Genomic DNA, 18,161 nt, shown 5'->3' with positions numbered 1-18,161 from the left:
GTCGCTCAAACGAGCAGGACGACGACAACGAGCCTGAACTGTAATCGCAGCAACAACAGACAACACTTCCTTCACTCCAAGATGTATTAAAGATTAGGAGCTCCTTTATTCGGCTCCTAATGAAAACCAAAGATAAGCTCCCACATCGCATCACGGCCACGGGTCACATGACCTAATCCCATCAGGGACAAAGGTGCTGCTCAACACGCCAACCACACGCCAACCACACGCCAACCACACGCCAGCCGCATAAATGGTCAGGAAGCCAGTTTAAATTAGCAGATCAAACCGAGCTGTCAAACATGAATCCAGATTAAACGTGTTCACGCTGAAATCAGAAGGAAAATTAAACCGAGAGAGGAGACGATGCTGGAAGAAAACCCTGAAATACGACCAGATAATAATTTTTTATTAATAATAAACCACATTGATAATAAAACATATTGATAATAAAATACATTGACAAAGGATCATTTTGATAATGGATCATAATGATAATCACAATAATAAACCACACTGGTAATAAACTAAATTCATAATAAACCATTTAAACCAATGATAAAATACCATATTTATAAAGGAACATATTAATAATGGATCATTTTGATAATGGATCATATTGATAATAATAATAACAATAATAATAATAATAATAAATCAGACTGCTAATGAACTCCATTGATAATAAACCATTTTCATATAAACCACAATGATAAAATACCATATTTTTAATGGCTCATTTTGATAATGGATCACATTTATAATGGATCTTATTGATATTAAACCACGTTCAAAATAAACCACACTGGTAGTCTACCGTTTTTATAATGGATCACATTGATAATAAACCATATTAATTATAACCACATTAACTATAAATCCCATTATTAACGGACCTCACTGGAGTTCTGTGTCCAGCTGCAGGTTTCAGTTTCTGCCTCTCATTCTGGTCACTGAGTTCATGAAGACAAAGAGCAGAAAGAAGAAAAGTTGGTCTGGAAGTGAAGTCAGTCTGAGCTGTTTCTCATTTAGAAAATGAAAAAGAATAAGAAATAAATGACTTTTTGCTCATAAAGAGGCTGTCGAGTGTCTTATTTTGACTGAAGTCATGAATATTTAAAGAGTGCAGCAGCTACAGAGAGCACGCTGCCATTTGTGCCTTTTATACATCTGCATTCGCCTCTTAAATTAAACATTAATTACATTTCTTCATAAAGAACAATACAGCGCTGAAGCATTCTGCTTTCAACAAGTTAATTATTTCCAATTTGCAACAAAATATGTGTGAACGTGTCAAACTGCACATGGACTTCACAGAGGCTCACAAAGCCCGAGTTCTCCACAGCAGAGTTTCATCAGGTCTGCCCTCAGAGCTTCGTTTGGACGATGCAGCTCGTTATTTCTGCTGTCGGACAAAGAAAAGCCAATAACAAACTCAGAAACACACTGAGCTTCATCAGCAGGTGGAAACAACACCACCAAACTTCAGCATAACATAAGAACACGTGTCCAATGTGTCCAGCTCCGATGTTAGCAGATGAATAAAAGTCTGTTAGGAAGCAGCGGGGGAGTCTTAGAGAATAAACGACGTGTCATCTGGGTGTACATCCTCCACGTTGAGCTCTCACTGTTTCTCTCAAGAACCAAATTAAAGTCACTTCAGTCCGTAAGCAGCTTTAAAGAGTGAAGCACAAAATACCTTTTCTCTGCTGTGACTGAAGATCAGCCGCTAAAGCCGAGAGATTAACGTCCTGTCGAAGCCTCGGAGGATTTCATCTCATCTGGAGGTCACAGAGGTACCAGCGGGCCGATGGAGGGCCAACAGGTTGATCAAGGTCCGAGCTTTAGGCTGAAAGAGGTCAAGACAGAGAAATTCATCTATGAGCAGCTGATTTACAGCAAATCACCCAGAACCACAACAGAGCTTCTACTCATCTCGATTTTAAAGGATGTTCTCTCATATTATGACAGATGTCAGGTTCTGGGTCTGTGTTTTAATGCCTTGACTCGTTATGTCCCTAAAACGCCTTCATTTTGTAGAACCACCTGCCCAAAAACCACGAGGGGTGTTATCAAATCTGCTATTTGCTACAGAAACACTTCAGAACTTCTAAATCTTTAAAACTAGATCCAACATAAACACTTCAGAATCCTTGGACCTCTTAAACCAGGTCCACTTTAAACATTTTGGAACCTCTAAAATCACGTCCAGCATAATCATTTCAGAACCTCTAAAACCAACTCCAACAGAAACATTTCAGTTTCCTTCGATGAGTGAATTTCAACACCTGGAACGTCTCAGAACCGATTTCACCTCCCCAGGTCCAACTGGTCCTCATTTTTCTTACTGTGTCACTTTCAGATTGATTGGGTTGGTTTCCACAAATTCCAGTATTAAGGGACGACAATCACACAGAAACAAGACAGAACCTCAATAAAGAGTCCATTTGGGTCTGGTCAGACTACACTTGAGTCCAGCCTACTTCATACTGGGTGTGACTCACTTTGGTACCTGCAGATTCATTTTGTAATGGATCTGACTTTCCAAAAGCTCTTTTTGTACCAGGTTCAATTATCTTTTAGTTCGTTCGGGCCTGAATGGACCTAATCATTCTGTGACGACTGTTTCTGGGTCAGTTCTGGGTCTGTATGGATCAGGTCTGAAGGTCCTTCCATCTGTTGAAGACCAGGTCTTCTTATTCTCTGGCTTGTTTTAGATCTCTTCTTTTTTTTTTGGACCTGGTCAAATTTTTGGACCTGTCTGGATCTAATCATTCTGTGACGACTGTTTTTGGGTCAGTTCTGGAACAGATGTTTTGAGTCTCTTTGGACCAAGTCTTATGATCTTTTGGTCTGTTGAAGACCGGGTCTTCTTGTTTTCTGGCTTGCTTTGGACCTGGTCAGATTGTTGGACCTGCTGGGATCTAATCGTTCTGTGACAACTGGTTTTGATCTAGTTCTGGATCAAATGTTTTTAGTCTGTTTGGATCAAGTCTTAGGGTCTGTTGAAGATTGGGTCTTCTTGTTCTCTGGCTTGCTTTGGATCAGGTCTTTATTTTGGACCTGGACGATTGTTTTGGGTCACATCTGGATTAAGTTTTCTGGGCCTGTTTGGACCCAGTCTTTGGTCTGTTAGGAATTGAGTGTTCTTGTTCTCTGGTCTGTTTTGGGTTGGGTTGAAAATTATTTTTGGGTCACTTTGGGCCAGAATTCTGAGGGTCCATTTTTGGTCCAGGTCCAGGATTTGTGGACCAGTAAAGACTAGAATCTCCGTGCAGCAACAAAACCAACTTTTCTTCATATAAAGGAATTTTAGATTTAAAGAGACTTGAGTTTTGTCCCTGTTCATGGCCTTACTGGACAACAGCAGAGCTTGTCTCCTCAAACTGCTGAGTCACATTGACCTTCTACAGAGGAACCAAACTGAAACCTGACCACCAACAGATCTGACCTGGACCTCCTGACAGAAGAACGTTCTAGAAGGGGACTTGTTGTCAGACCAGCGTTGCAGGTCGTTGTCTAATCGCGCTGCAATGGACTCATTATTTTGTGGCCTCAGGCTGCGTTTCATCATCCTGAGGTTGTTTCACGGCTGTTGTTGAGTCTGTTTTTGCGGATTGTTTGTCGAAGCGGAGAGCGTCGAGTCGCTTGCAACAATCAATTAATGATGAGAGAGGGATGCAAGCGCTCAAGTCTTTGTCGCGGCGGCGGCGGGCTGATAAACCGGCAGACTCTGACACCAGACCCCGTCTTTGTTTCCTCTGCAGAGGCTGCAGGCTGGACGGGCTTCTGTTGTTTGCTTTTAACTCAGTCAAACCAGACACCCGCTCAGATATTCAGACGAGCATGAAAAATTCATCAGCACTTATTCAAACTTCTGCTTCTCTTCATTATTTCAACAACGTCAAAGAAGTTTTTATGAGCCTCCGGGGAAGATTTAAAGCCTCCGAGAGCCCCTCCATCGACAGTGGGAACCAACAGAAGACCATGAACTGTGTTTGTGTTAGTTTAAAGATGGAGGTCGAGTCTCATTTAACGCTCGCTCGGACTGAAGAGTCAACAACGCATGAGAAGATAAAAGAGGCAGATATGCGCTTGAGCAAGAACTTCTCAATATTAAACTTTAAAGATCTCAGACGGATCATCAAGACGGGTTTAGATGTGATGCATGGACTCCATTCAGACGTGCATTCAAAACGTGTCAATTTAAGCTTCAACTGGAAACAATTAAGGTTTAAATTAAAGTGTAGTTGACATTTTAAAGTTATGCCATTCATTTAGTAGCAGCTGATCAACTTCACCAGCAGCTCTGGTGAAACTCAGCTTTTAAGAAAACATATAGAAGACTTTAAAGTTCAACCAAAAGCTCAGTTGAGGAAGCTCATGCGATGTAATAAAAAGCTGCAGTATGAATAATAAGGATCTGACAGGAAGACGGTCAGATATGAGGTCTGACTCTCAGATTCAGACATGACTACATATGAGACAAACTGTAAAGTTTTTATCTTTCTGTTGTGGACAGGTTTATTAGCAGATAGCTGAATGTCAGTATCTAGCAGATATTTAAAAGTTGGTTTTGTGTTCAATGAACTCTGTAAACAATATTTTTCCTTCTTGTTTTGAGCAGATTTATTGGATGTTTAAATGTCGAGCTGTAAACTCTGCAAATGACGTCTTTATCTTTTTGCTTTGAGCAGGTTTAATGGATATTTGAACATCGAACAGCCTCCTGTAAACTCTGTAAACTGTGTGAACCACCAGCTGCTCTGCGTCTTTCTTTCCACTGGAACATTTTCCCATCATCCTGCCGTTAACTTGAGAGGTTCAGGGAAAACCGGGACCTGAACTGAGGTCAAGCGGCAGCTCCAAGCGTCCTGCAGATCCTGTTTCTGTTGGTGTTTGCGTTGGTGCCCACAGTGAGGACGGAGGACGGCGGCCCCGGGGCCCTGGAGGCCCTCAGGTGTCACTGAGGCATGAAAGGTGAGAACGTTGCTGCTGCTGATATCTGACCGACGCAGGAACTCGCCGTTGTTTCAGGAGTGTGAGCCGAGAGGACGAAGGAGGAGGACGGCAGCTGAGTAAATACTGTCATCCTCCTCGCCATCCCATCAGCCACCTCTCTATTAAACCTGATCAGATCTGATATCAGCCATCAGCAGTGTCTGTAACAGATACAACAGAACTGAACCAACAGCACGAAACCATACTTCATAAACCTTCATACATGAATCTGACAACTACAGTAAAAAAACTTGTAGCGCTGCAACCTGGAGTCAACAATAAACAACGTAAAAACCAGCGTAAACAGCACCCATCTTAGAACCAAAAACAGGAAGAACAAGGCTAAAATCATGACCACATCACTCTCCGTAAGGACCTCTGTTGACTTCCTCAGTACAAGCTAATTTCAGGTAGTTTTTTTTTACAGAGAAAAGCCAAAAATTTAATGAATATTTGCTGATCTTTTGTGACGCTAACTCCACTTATGGTCAAACAAACACATTAGAGACAGTAACTGTTAGCTATACTGATGATATACAGCTATATTAATGCTTTATATGAATATCTATGGGTTCATTTGTGTCAAAGAATCAACATAATGTTAGCATGAATGTTATGGTAGCATACCAAAAAAGTTAGCAGAAAATATGTTAGCATAAAAGTAATGTTAGCAAGAAAATGTTTTCCAAGGATTAAAAAAATGCTAGCATAAAGTAATATTAGAATGTCAACAAATAAAGTTGTGTTAGAGTAAAAAATGTGATATGCATGTGATATGGTTTGTAATGTTAGCGTCATAAAGTTTTCCAGGCATGAAAAATGTTAGCAAACAAAGTTGTGTTTGTGTAAAAAATAATAGCAAAAAACACTGTTAGCATCAAAACCTTTTTTGATCATAGAAAATGTATGTTAGCAAAAAAGTTAGCAAAAAAATGTTTGTATCAAAATGCTTTCTAAGCTTCAAAAATGCTAGCAAGCAAAGTTATGCTAGTGTAAAAATATGTTAGCATAAAAGTAATGTGAGCATCAAAAAGTTTTCTAAGCATAAAAAAATGTATGTTGCAAAAAATTAGCATAAGAAATATGCTAGCATAAATAATTATGTTCGTATCGAAACGATTTACAAGAATAAAAACATGTATATTAGCAAAAAACCTCACACACACAGCAGTCCAGAAGATGTCCGTTGGAGACACTTTTGAATAGCTAGCTTTGTTAGCTTAGCACAGCTTGAGCAGAGGCAATAAAGAAAAACAGAAACACAACAGGTTTGAATAAATACCACAACAGTGACACAAACTGACACTGAACTAGCAGCTTACTGCAGTGCTAATATGAAGCTCTAATGATGAAGTTTTTTAGTCTTTCTGATCATTCATTCTCTGCAGAAATGTCTCTTTACCAACACAGAAATACAAAAAGATCACATTAGCAGCTCAGTATCATCAGTTTGTAGAGAAACAGAGTGAATGATTGGATCTTTCAGTGTCATGAATCATTTTGGCCCCAAACGAGCAGACGGAGGGTTTTTTTTTCTGCAGATCTGAACCGTCAGCCTGCAGCAGACCTCACATACACTCGGCTAATCCCCAGAAATCGATTCAAACCCTCCAACTTTCAACTCTTCAGACGAGGACATGAAGCCCAGAGACGTTTGGTCTCAGTTTGATCCTGTTTCTGAGTCCGAGGAGAAAAAAGCGATTAACCGGACGGAGAGTCAAGCTCTGAATGATGCTGAACGATTTTCAAAACTCTGCTTTCAGTCAGAACTACATTCAGACACATTAAAACACTAATGGTGAGGTCCTTTTACTACCTGACGATGTCATTATCAGTCATGTACATCTGAATAAACCTGCTGTAAAACTAGTGAGAAAGACAGTTCAGAACTCCATAGAGAATCTGTCTGATTTTAGTTTCTTTCAGCATCACAGTAAACAATAATAGTTGTCTGCACATCAAGTGTTTTAATTATTTATTCCAAAATATTTATGTGAGAAACGCTTGATTAAATTGACATTTAAGCTTCTATTTATCATATACATGTACAGGATAGATTGTGAATGCATGCTAATAAGGCCAATTTAGAATCCACAGTTCAGAACTTCATTGAGAATCTGTCTGATTTTAGTTTCAGTTTTACTTTAACAATGATTAATGATGTAATAACCAAATAATGTAATGATATTAACTATTAACTTTTGTATTTCATTGATTAAACTGTGCTTTATTTTACAATTTCTGAACTTTTAAGATGGTAAAAGAGACTTAAAATCTGTAATCTCTAATTTTAGATTCTTTAGTATCACAGTGATGTTTGTCTGAACATCAGTGATCTGTTTGCAGACAGGAGCTGATAAACAGTTCTGATGCTTTATTTTTCGATTTCTTTACCTCAATTTATGTTTTTATAAGATATCACTAGAGGAATTTAGCTGTAACTGAGAGACATTCTTGATTTTTAGGAGTTTTTATGTATTATACAGATGTACAGGATAGATCAAGAACACTTGTCCATGAATCAGCACAGAAACCAGAGAACACAGTTCAGAACTCCATAGAGAATCCGTCTAATTCTAGCTTATTTGTCTGAATATCAGTGATTCTCTGCAGCTCTCAGACTGCTTTAAAGACACACTTTGACAGATTTTAAACAGACTCAGGCTTCGTGACAACATCATTTTTTTTTCTGTATTTTACAGGGAAGCAGCTGATTTATCTTTACTGTAGTTGTCGGAGGATGAAGATGACCCCGCAGGCACCGAACACAAGATAACGACTTTCTAATCTGTGTCGGACCCAAAGAAGCTCCTGACAACACAAAGCAAACACGGATCCTCCATCGGCGCAAATATTAAAGCCATTATGTGTTTAATCACGGTCTGATCTGTGGAAGCTCCCCACAGATTAATCAGCTCCGCCGGGTCGCAAATTAACGGCAAGTTTTCGTGCTAATTTTAACCGTAATCCGGGTGTTGATTGACAGTGTTGTCGGACCTCAGAATAACTCCGTACTCGAGTGTCCGTGCTGTTTGGATTATTTAAGATTATGTTGTAATTCCCCTTTTTAATCTGCCTGCTTGAAGATTGTGGAGTCGCACTCGCCGATGAAAGTGTCTGATGAGATGTGAAATCCTCGTTGGTCGCTCATGAGGAAACTTTCCCATCAGCACTTCAGCGTGTGAAGCGTTCATCAGGAGATTATCTGCTGCTGAAACTAAAAAAAAACAGAGTGCAGTAAAACCAGTAGAAGACACTACAATACCCATGAGCCTCTGCTGCTGCAAAAGGTCTCTGTGGTGGTTTTGTGTCACTCTTGGGTTGTTTTGTGTCTTTTTGTGGTCGTTTTGTGCCATTTTTCTCAGAGTGAACAACAAAATGTTTGGAAAAGACTTTGTGGTCACTGTGGTCTTTTCATCATTTTTAGTAATTGTGCGTCTGTTTGTGTTCGCTTTGTGTGTTTTTGTGGTGGCTGTGAACCATTTTGTATGTCCGTGTTGGTTGTTTTACATCTTTTTGGGATATTTTTGTGTTTATTTGTGATTATTTTGAGACATTTTCATTGTCTTTGTTCGTGTTTAGTGCCTTTCTGTGTTCAGTTTAAGTTTCTTTGTGGTTATTTTGTGCCACTTTGTTCTGCATCTTTTTTTGGTAGTTTTCCATCATTTTGCATTTTTGTGATCAGAAACATCAGACAGGGAGGAGGTTGGGGTGGATAGACGGGTCAAATTTAACATTGTGATTGCTGTGTCTTTGTGGGTGTTTTGCGTCATTTTGTGTCCGTCATTGTTTTGCATATTGTTGTGCATATTTTTCTCTCATTTCATTATGATGCATGTATTATAAAAAATAACAATATTAATATTAATTGTTAATATTTATTAAATAATAAAGTAATTGAAAAAATAATTAAAATTATTAATTTTGAAACAATTTAAGATATTTCCAAGCAACTTGTGAAGAAAAACAAGCATTTAGGAAAAATGTGTATTATCAAAAAAAGACAATCTGACTGATTATTTCATAACTATGATAAATAATAAAGTTAAAGAGGAGAAATTTCAAAATTTAAGTTTGAAATCGACTTCTGACCTCAGAAAACTAAATGTAATAAAGTCAGAACTCTTATTTTGCATCTTAAAATATTTAAAAAATCATCTCCAACGTTTCTAAAACACAACAGTTGATCAGAAACTGAACAGTTAAATCATTCAGTGATGAAACTTTGCTGTTTTCTGTGTTTTGATGTGACAGAAAGCGGTTTCTTTCTCCTCGTCTTGTTCTCATTCTGCTCAGCGTCCGTCCACTCAATTAAAAAGCGTCTGCAGGAGGAAATGTGATTTATTTAGAAAAATAGTGGAACTAATCAACGTAAGAGGAGCCATCTCGATATTAACGGCCCGTTAACTGGCCTCAGCAAACTTCCAGAGGATGAAGGAAAAGGAATTAAGGTTACGTAAGCATGTCGGCCGTCCTGTAAAACAACATCGTTTCAGTAGAGAGGATTAATTTCTCGCTGCTCAGACAGAAGCAGAAAAATTAACGTTTTAATCTGTTTAACGAAGAAAGAAAAAGGATTTGTTTCATTTTACTGCAAGTCTGTGTGAGGAAAAAACACCGAAGACGAAGAAATAAAGCTGAACCTAAAAACTGATCTTACTTCAGAATGATGAAGCTGTGAAGTGTTGCAGCTGTCAGGTGAAGTTTTTCTTTTTTTTACAGTTTTTAACTCATAAATTGTGTAATTTTGTTGATTTTTTAAAAGAGAACGAAAGAAAACAATCACGCTTTTCTAACTTTCAGGTGGATTCTGCGGTTCAGGATGCTAATTTTTTACACTTTTGTCTAATTTAAAACCAAAATTAGTTTGTTGTTCAAAATAAGAACCAAATATCCACCAAATAAACCAAAACAAGCTCAACATAAACTAAAAGTCAACTAAAAGACAGTTTCTTTAATACATTTACCTCATTTACATAAACACGCCCCAAATCAGCCATATATGGTCAAAGCTTCCTGAACAGGAAGTTACATCTCCTGCAGTCTGGTGGAGTTTTACGCATCTTTACTGCATCAGTTTACTGTGGAAATGTATTTATTTCAAAGAAAGAACTAATTTTGGGTACAATGAGTCTCTGTTTCTTCTACTAAAATTATATAAAATACTACTTCTTGCTGCCAGATTTCCACATTTTTACTTTTTTTTGTTGTTTTTTTTTTACAGTGTGACTGATTTAGAACCTACAAACATTCTCATCCTTTATTTTCTTTCCTCAACGTGAATTAATTCCTCGTTTTTGTCGTTGCCAGACGTCTGGAGGTTTGCAGGCAGTAAAATCCAGATCCTCGGGGTGTTTCCGTGATGGAGGTCAGGATCAGGACGGATCCGTCACCTTCCAGGACTCGGCCTCTAAACGGTTAATGGGGTGTGATGGCCGACATCTTGAGCTGCCATATGTCATCAGGCCCCGGCAACGTGTCATGAATATTCCTGCAGCTCATTACCGGGCCTCGGCGCTGAAGCTGATCCGGTCCGACGCCATCAGCACCGATATTTATCAGCGCCGAGCTCCAAGCTGCTGCTGAGCCACAGACAGACACGAAACCTCCAGTTTAACCAGCAGAACCTCAACCAGAACCAGTTTAACCAGCAGAACCTCAGTCAGAACCAGTTTAACCAGCAGAATCTCAGTCAGAACCAGTTTAACCTGCTTCGACTTTTCAGTTACTCTTTTGTTGTTTTTAGTTCAGGTTTTCTGTCATTTTCAGCGGCTGTTTTCCGTTTTCTTCTTGGTTTTTTTTGTCTTTTTCAGTTTTCTGTCGTCCTCAGTTCCTAAACTGACTCTTGACCTCACAGAGACTGAACTCCTTCACACGAATCGTCCATTTATAGTCAACATTTCCCTCTAAAGGACTGATTCCAGCCGTGTTTCCACCGACATGGACCAAAGAAACAAAACTGTGGTTCCTTCTTCTGCAGGTTCTGGTTCTTCCTCCATCTTTGTCTTTATTCTGCAGATTCCCGGTTCTGGTTCTTTGTCTTTATTCTGCAGGTTCCCGGTTCTGGTTCTTTTGTCTTTATTCTGCAGGTTCCCTGTTCTGGTTCTTTGTCTTTATTCTGCAGGTTCCCGGTTCTGGTTCTTTGTCTTTATTCTGCAGGTTCCCGGTTCTGGTTCTTTGTCTTTATTCTGCAGGTTCCCGGTTCTGGTTCTTTGTCTTTATTCTGCAGGTTCCTGGTTCTGGATCTTTTATCTTTATTCTGCAGGTTCCCGGTTCTGGTTCTTTTGTCTTTATTCTGCAGGTTCCCGGTTCTGGTTCTTTGTCTTTATTCTGCAGGTTCCCGGTTCTGGTTCTTTGTCTTTATTCTGCAGGTTCCCGGTTCTGGTTCTTTTGTCTTTATTCTGCAGGTTCCCTGTTCTGGTTCTTTGTCTTTATTCTGCAGGTTCCCGGTTCTGGTTCTTTTGTCTTTATTCTGCAGGTTCCCGGTTCTGGTTCTTTTATCTTTATTCTGCAGATTCCCGGTTCTGGTTCTTTTATCTTTATTCTGCAGGTTCCCGGTTCTGGTTCTTTGTCTTTATTCTGCAGGTTCCCGGTTCTGGTTCTTTGTCTTTATTCTGCAGGTTCTGGTTCTTTTATCTTTGTTCTGCAGGTTCCCGGTTCTGGTTCTTTGTCTTTATTCTGCAGGTTCCCGGTTCTGGTTCTTTTGTCTTTATTCTGCAGGTTCCCGGTTCTTGTTCTTTTATCTTTATTCTGCAGATTCCCGGTTCTGGTTCTTTTATCTTTATTCTGCAGGTTCCCGGTTCTGGTTCTTTGTCTTTATTCTGCAGGTTCCCGGTTCTGGTTCTTTGTCTTTATTCTGCAGGTTCTGGTTCTTTTATCTTTGTTCTGCAGGTTCCCGGTTCTGGTTCTTTGTCTTTATTCTGCAGGTTCTGGTTCTTTTATCTTTATTCTGCAGGTTCCTGGTTCTGGTTCTTTTATCTTTATTCTGCAGGTTCCTGGTTCTGGTTCTTTTGTCTTTATTCTGCAGGTTCTGGTTCTGGTTCTTTATCTTTATTCTGCAGGTTCTGGTTCTGGTTCTTTTATCTTTATTCTGCAGGTTCCTGGTTCTGGTTCTACTATCTTTATTCTGCAGGTTCCTGGTTCTGGATCTTTTATCTTTATTCTGCAGGTTCCCGGTTCTGGATCTTTTATCTTTATTCTGCAGGTTCCTGGTTCTGGTTCTTTTGTCTTTATTCTGCAGGTTCCCGGTTCTGGATCTTTTATCTTTATTCTGCAGGTTCCTGGTTCTGGTTCTACTATCTTTATTCTGCAGGTTCCCGGTTCTGGATCTTTTATCTTTATTCTGCAGGTTCCCGGTTCTGGATCTTTTATCTTTATTCTGCAGGTTCCTGGTTCTGGTTCTTTTGTCTTTATTCTGCAGGTTCCCGGTTCTGGATCTTTTATCTTTATTCTGCAGGTTCCTGGTTCTGGTTCTACTATCTTTATTCTGCAGGTTCCTGGTTCTGGATCTTTTATCTTTATTCTGCAGGTTCCTGGTTCTGGTTCTTTTGTCTTTATTCTGCAGGTTCCTGGTTCTGGTTCTTTATCTTTATTCTGCAGGTTCCTGGTTCTGGTTCTACATTTGCTCTCGGACTCTCCGTCTGACTGAGGAAACGTTTTCTCGGTGGCTGAGCGAGGCCTGAGGTTGGAGGCGTGTGGAGGACGGACTGAGCGCGCTCAGTGCCGGCAGCAGGACTGATGTGATCTGGATCACTGTCGCGTTGATTAATTAACGGTCGGGGGTCTGACGGGGGAAGTGAGCTGGACCATGATGCTTTGCTGCCTGCAGGCTTCAGACTAATTGGGTCAGAATCAGTGAGTCCTGGAGGATCAGAACGAGGCTTCAGGCTGATCTGGACTCTGTTTTCTGTCACTCTGATCCGGATCAAACACAAACTGACCTGGAGGCTCCTCAGCAGATCTGGATCTGATGGGGTTCTGGTGAACCGGGTCACTGAGGTTTAGATCACCTGGACTCACCTGTAAAAGAATTCCTTGTCTAAACCATTTTCATTTAAAACCCAATGAGACAATTTGCTGCTTCTCCTCATTATTAATTAGTTCAATAATTGTAATTTTCTATTCCACTGCATTTCAGAAAACAACAAAAAAAGAGACAGAAAATGACAAAAATGTGACAGAAAATGTCAAAAATTATCCACAAAAGACAGAAAATGACCAAAATGACATAAAACTTTCAAAACAAGACACACAACAGCAAAACAGGACACAAAACAACCAAAACAAGACACAAAATGACAAAACGATGCACAAAACAACTTAAAACAAGACAGACTAGACACAGATGACAACAAAACAACAAAACAATCAGAGGAACACAGAAACCACCAATACAAGACAGTAAATGACAAAAAAATGACAAAATGATTCAAATAAGACATAAAATGAAAAAAAAAGTCATGTAAAATGACTAAAATGGAACAAAAACAACTAAGAGAGACACAAAATGGCAAAAATGAGACAAAAAACAATAAAAATAAGACAAAATACAACTAACATAAGACAAAATGAGACACAAAATGAGTAAAACGAGATTAAAAACAACAAATATAAAACAAAACGTAAAAAACAAGACAAATTGAGTGAAACATGATGTAAAATGAATACAGTGGGACAAAAAACAACAAACTGGTTTCTGAGTCCTGAAGTCAACAGTTAACTGGTTCTGTATAAACTGACCGGATCAGAACCGTTGTGTTTGTGTTTAACTGGTTCTGATCAGAACCGTTGTGTTTCTGCCTCCACAGCTGTTCATGATGTTCTTTTGTGGTCCTGCTATCGTCATGACAACAACCTTTTGGATCCAGTTCTAGCGGAGTCCTCGGCGGGCCACTTGGAGCTCCGCCTGAACCACAGCTCTGATCCTGATCCAGACCCAGAACCACCAGAACCCTGGGCCAGACCTCACCTCCTCAGAGACACCTTCCTAAAGAGCCACATGGATCCAGACCCAGACAAGGACCAGGTTCTGGCCGGCCTCCAGGACTCTTGGTTCTGACGGACGTCTTTAGAAGAACCGTTGTGGTCTCACTGAAACCTGATCCTGGAAGTTCTGCTGAAGGAACCTGAGAGGAAAAAGGATTTTAAACGTGGACGAACAAATCTGAACAGGAAGTAGAAAAAGGTTCAATAAAGACGTTTAGTTTACGTTTACCAGCGAAAAATAAAAATCGTTCAGAGGAAAATCTGCTTTTTTTAAACTGCAGGAGTTCTGTCAAGTTAAATCCCAGGTTTCTGTCATTGTTATTTTATAGTTTTATGCTATGTGGTTTTAGTCACTGAAAACTAAAAATTATTTATAGAAAGATCTGCTTTTTTGGAAAACTGATGGGAGACAAACAGCATTTATGTTGTGTTCAGTCATTCTCATTTTCAGTTGCTGTGTTACTTTGTAGTCACTAAAACCTAAAAAGGATTCATAGAAAAATGTTTTGTTTTTAACTGCAGTTAGTTTAACACCGTTTATGTTGTTTTCAGTCGTTTTTAGTCACTGTTTTCTGTCATTTTTCCGAATTATAAACTAAAAATGATTCATTTTTTGAAAACTGCAGTAAAATGCACAGTTTGTCGTTTTCAGTCACAGTTTTACTTCATTTTCAGTCGTTTTCAGTCACAGTTTTACGTCATTTTCAGTCGTTTTCAGTCACTGTTTTACGTCATTTTCAGTCGTTTTCAGTCACTGATTTACATCATTTTCAGTCGTTTTCAGTCATTTTCAGTCACCGTTTTACGTCATTTTCAGTCGTTTTTAGTCACAGTTTTATGTTGTTTTTAGTCACAGTTTTATGTTGTTTTTAGTCACAGTTTTATGTCATTTTTAGTCACAGTTTTATGTTGTTTTTAGTCACAGTTTTATGTTGTTTTTAGTCACAGTTTTATGTTGTTTTTAGTCACAGTTTTATGTCATTTTTAGTCACAGTTTTACGTCATTTTCAGTCATTTTTAGTCACTGTTTTACGTTGTTTTCAGTCATTTTTAGTCACTATTTTACGTCATTTACAGTCGTTTTTAGTCAGTTTTACGTCGTTTTTAGTCACTGTTTTACTTCATTTTCAGTCGTTTTTAGTCAGTTTTGTGTCATTTTCAGTCGCTTTTAGTCACAGTTTTACGTCATTTTCAGTCGTGTTTAGTCACTGTTTTACTTCATTTTCAGTCGATTTTAGTTACTGTCTTACGTCATTTTCAGTCGTTTTTAGTCAGTTTTACGTCGTTTTTAGTCACTGTTTTACGTCATTTTCAGTCGTTTTTAAACACTGTTTTACGTCATTTTCAGTCCTCGTTTTCTGACATTGTCTGTCAGTTCTGGTCACTGTTTACAGCCATTTTCAAACACTGTTTTCTGTCATCGTCTCTTTTTTAGTCGCTGTTTTCTGACATTTCCAGTCCATTTTCTGTCATTTTTAGTCATTGAAAACTAAAAATTATTTACAGAAAAAAATCTGTGTTTTTGAAAAACTGATGGTACACAAACGCTGTTACTGTTTACATTGTGTTCTGTCTTTTTTACTCACTGTTTTCTGTTATTTTAATTCAATGTCATTTTTAGTCATTGAAGTCTAAAATAATTCACTGATTTTTTTAAACTGCAAGAAAATACAGTTTGTGTTGTTTTCAGTCATTTTTAGTACTAAACACTGACAGTATTTGAAAACAGCTGACAGTGACCAAAAATGACAGGAAAAGGTAAAATACTGGGACTGAAAATGATTGAAAACAGAAACGGTGTTGCCCACTGGCTTTCCAAAAACTGATTCTTTTAGGAATCATTTTTAGTTTTTAGTGACGACAGAAAATCTCAGCTGAAATTTTCCGTTCCTGTTTTCTGTCTTTGTTCATCTTTTAGTTGTGATGTTTTCAGTCGCTGAAAACTAAAAACGATTCAGAGAAAAATCAGTTTTTTAGGAAAAGGGATGGAAGATAAACACTTATTTTTGTCATTTTTAGTCACTATCTTGTCATTGTCTGCTATTTTCTTTTCTTGTTGAAAATAAACTCTTAATTCAGTTTTAGGGTTTTCATTTCATCATTGGGAATTCTCTTCATTTTTTAACAGATTTTTTATTTTTTATTTTTTACATTTTTTGAGATATTTCCATCACTTTAATTTATTTTCCTGCATTTTTTTTGGACAAAATGATACAAGAATTGTGGAGCTGATTTATTGATGTTCACATTTCTGTTCTGGACGTTATTGTAAATTTGTGCATCTTTAATGTGAAAATATTTAAATATAAAACCTCAGGAAACCTGTGATGAATAAAAACTATTTGCTTAACGTTTGTGTTTGCTGAGCATGAAGCAAGAAAAAACGTTCAGGTTTTATGATCAGAGTTCGTTAACAAAAAGAGAAAAGTGAGTGCAGACATTCCTACTTCTCCCTTTCACTTTCAGATTCCACGTTTCCCTTTAAAGCCGCGTCTCGCTGTGAATCTGTTCTTTCTTCTCTGGCGCTGAGATAACGTCTGTAATTATGGGAAACCTCTGCTGCTCTGGATTTATTAGTCCTGAATCTGATGTCGGCTCAGAGGAACGACGAAGAACGATGGGAAAGAAACAACTCAGAACGTCTCTGAGGGAAGAGTTAGCGAGATATCTGGAGGGGAGGATGGGGGAGGAAGGAGGACGGGGGAGGAAAAGGAAAGACAACAGAGGATGGAAGAGGATGAGGAGGACGGAGCAGGCTGGGGGAGAATGAGGGAGGACGGGGGAGTTTTCTGACATCATCAGTTGCTGATTTCAGTCATTTTAATTTTCTTTGTCTCACATTTAACTTGTTTCCAGCCTCATTTTCACTTTTTCAGTCTGTTTTCTTCTTTTGCAGACCGTTGCCTTAATTTGCTGTCTGTCTGTTTTTTGTACATTAAAATTCAGAACTTCCAATGAAGCACACAAACTGCCAACAAACAGTATATTTAATTCTCGGTCCATGAAGCATTTTTATTCGTTTCTTCTTGTAGATTCTTGATTTAACGGTGTTTAAATTATATTTAAAGGTGTTCAAATCATGTTTAAATCATAACTAAAGGTGTTTAAGTGTTTAAATTGTATTTAAATCACATTTAAAAGTGTTTAAATCAAATTTAAAGGTGTTTAAATCATAACTAAAGTTGTTTAAATCTCATTTTAAGGTGTTTAAATCACATTTTAAAGCTTTTAAATCACATTTTAAGGTGTTTAAATCACATTTTAAGGCTTTTAAATCACATTTTAAGGCGTTTAAATCACATTTTAAGGTGTTTAAATCACATTTTAAGGCGTTTAAATCACATTTTAAGGCGTTTAAATCACATTTTAAGGCTTTTAAATCCCATTTTAAGGCGTTTAAATCACATTTTAAGGTGTTTAAATCACATTTTAAGGCTTTTAAATCACATTTTAAGGTGTTTAAATCACATTTTAAGGCGTTTAAATCACATTTTAAGGCTTTTAAATCACATTTTAAGGCGTTTAAATCACATTTTAAGGCGTTTAAATCACATTTTAAGGCGTTTAAATCAGCGCTGACGCTCGCTGCTGATAAAAGTGGTCCTGATGTGGGAGCAGCAGCTGTTAAACAGGAGGACGGTTCTTGAAGCTCATTACTGCACCTTTAGAGTCTCCAGAGAGCAGAGACTTCATTTAAACCTGCAGCAGCTTTGATGTGGAGGTTTGGTTTGACTTCTGCTCCTCTAAACGTTTAAACGACGTCTCCTCCTCCAACACGACCTTTAATCACACGTTTAGAGTTCATCAGAGCTGATGTCAGATCAGAGGAAGAACACTGACGCTTTTACTCACCGCAGAAAAGACGTTTTGATGTGTTCATCTCCTGTTCTCAGTCCTCCTTATCTTCTGTTTTCAGTTAGTGTGTGCTGCCACTTTCATTCACTTTTCAGTCACATTTTAGAACACTGGTGCTAACTCTGATCACCACGGCATCTCTGACCTCCTTCAGCCCCACATACAGCTCTCAGGTCAGGCCAACAGAAATGACTTGTCGTCCCTCGTTCCAAACATAAAACCTGCTGACGGCGCTTTCCAAGCTCTTGTAAAACTGAGGAATGCTCTTCCTCTACAGCTGAGCTCGGTCGACTCCTGTGAAGCTTTTCTGAGGCAGCCGA

General features: G+C 38.5%; 1 protein-coding gene across 3 annotated transcripts in view; it reads right to left on the bottom strand.

The window, feature by feature from the left end:
* Positions 1-536: 536 nt before the first annotated feature.
* gtdc1 (glycosyltransferase-like domain containing 1) overlaps positions 537-18,161 on the bottom strand; it is a 78,711-nt gene continuing 61,086 nt past the window's right edge. The window contains exons 11-14 of one of the 3 annotated variants that reach the window (XR_007946813.1): positions 13,741-14,126; positions 12,942-13,020; positions 1,700-1,849; positions 543-1,405 (exon numbers count right to left, since the gene is read on the bottom strand). The gene's annotated coding sequence lies outside the window, so the exon portion shown is untranslated. Of the gene's footprint in view, positions 1,850-12,941; positions 13,021-13,740; positions 14,127-18,161 lie in introns of all 3 variants that reach the window. The other 2 variants (XR_007946811.1, XR_007946812.1) reach the window with 2 other exon arrangements.

This window comes from Acanthochromis polyacanthus, chromosome 14 (assembly GCF_021347895.1).
Source record: "Acanthochromis polyacanthus isolate Apoly-LR-REF ecotype Palm Island chromosome 14, KAUST_Apoly_ChrSc, whole genome shotgun sequence".
NCBI lineage: Eukaryota > Metazoa > Chordata > Actinopteri > Pomacentridae > Acanthochromis > Acanthochromis polyacanthus.
This window is presented reverse-complemented; position numbering and strand designations above follow the sequence as displayed.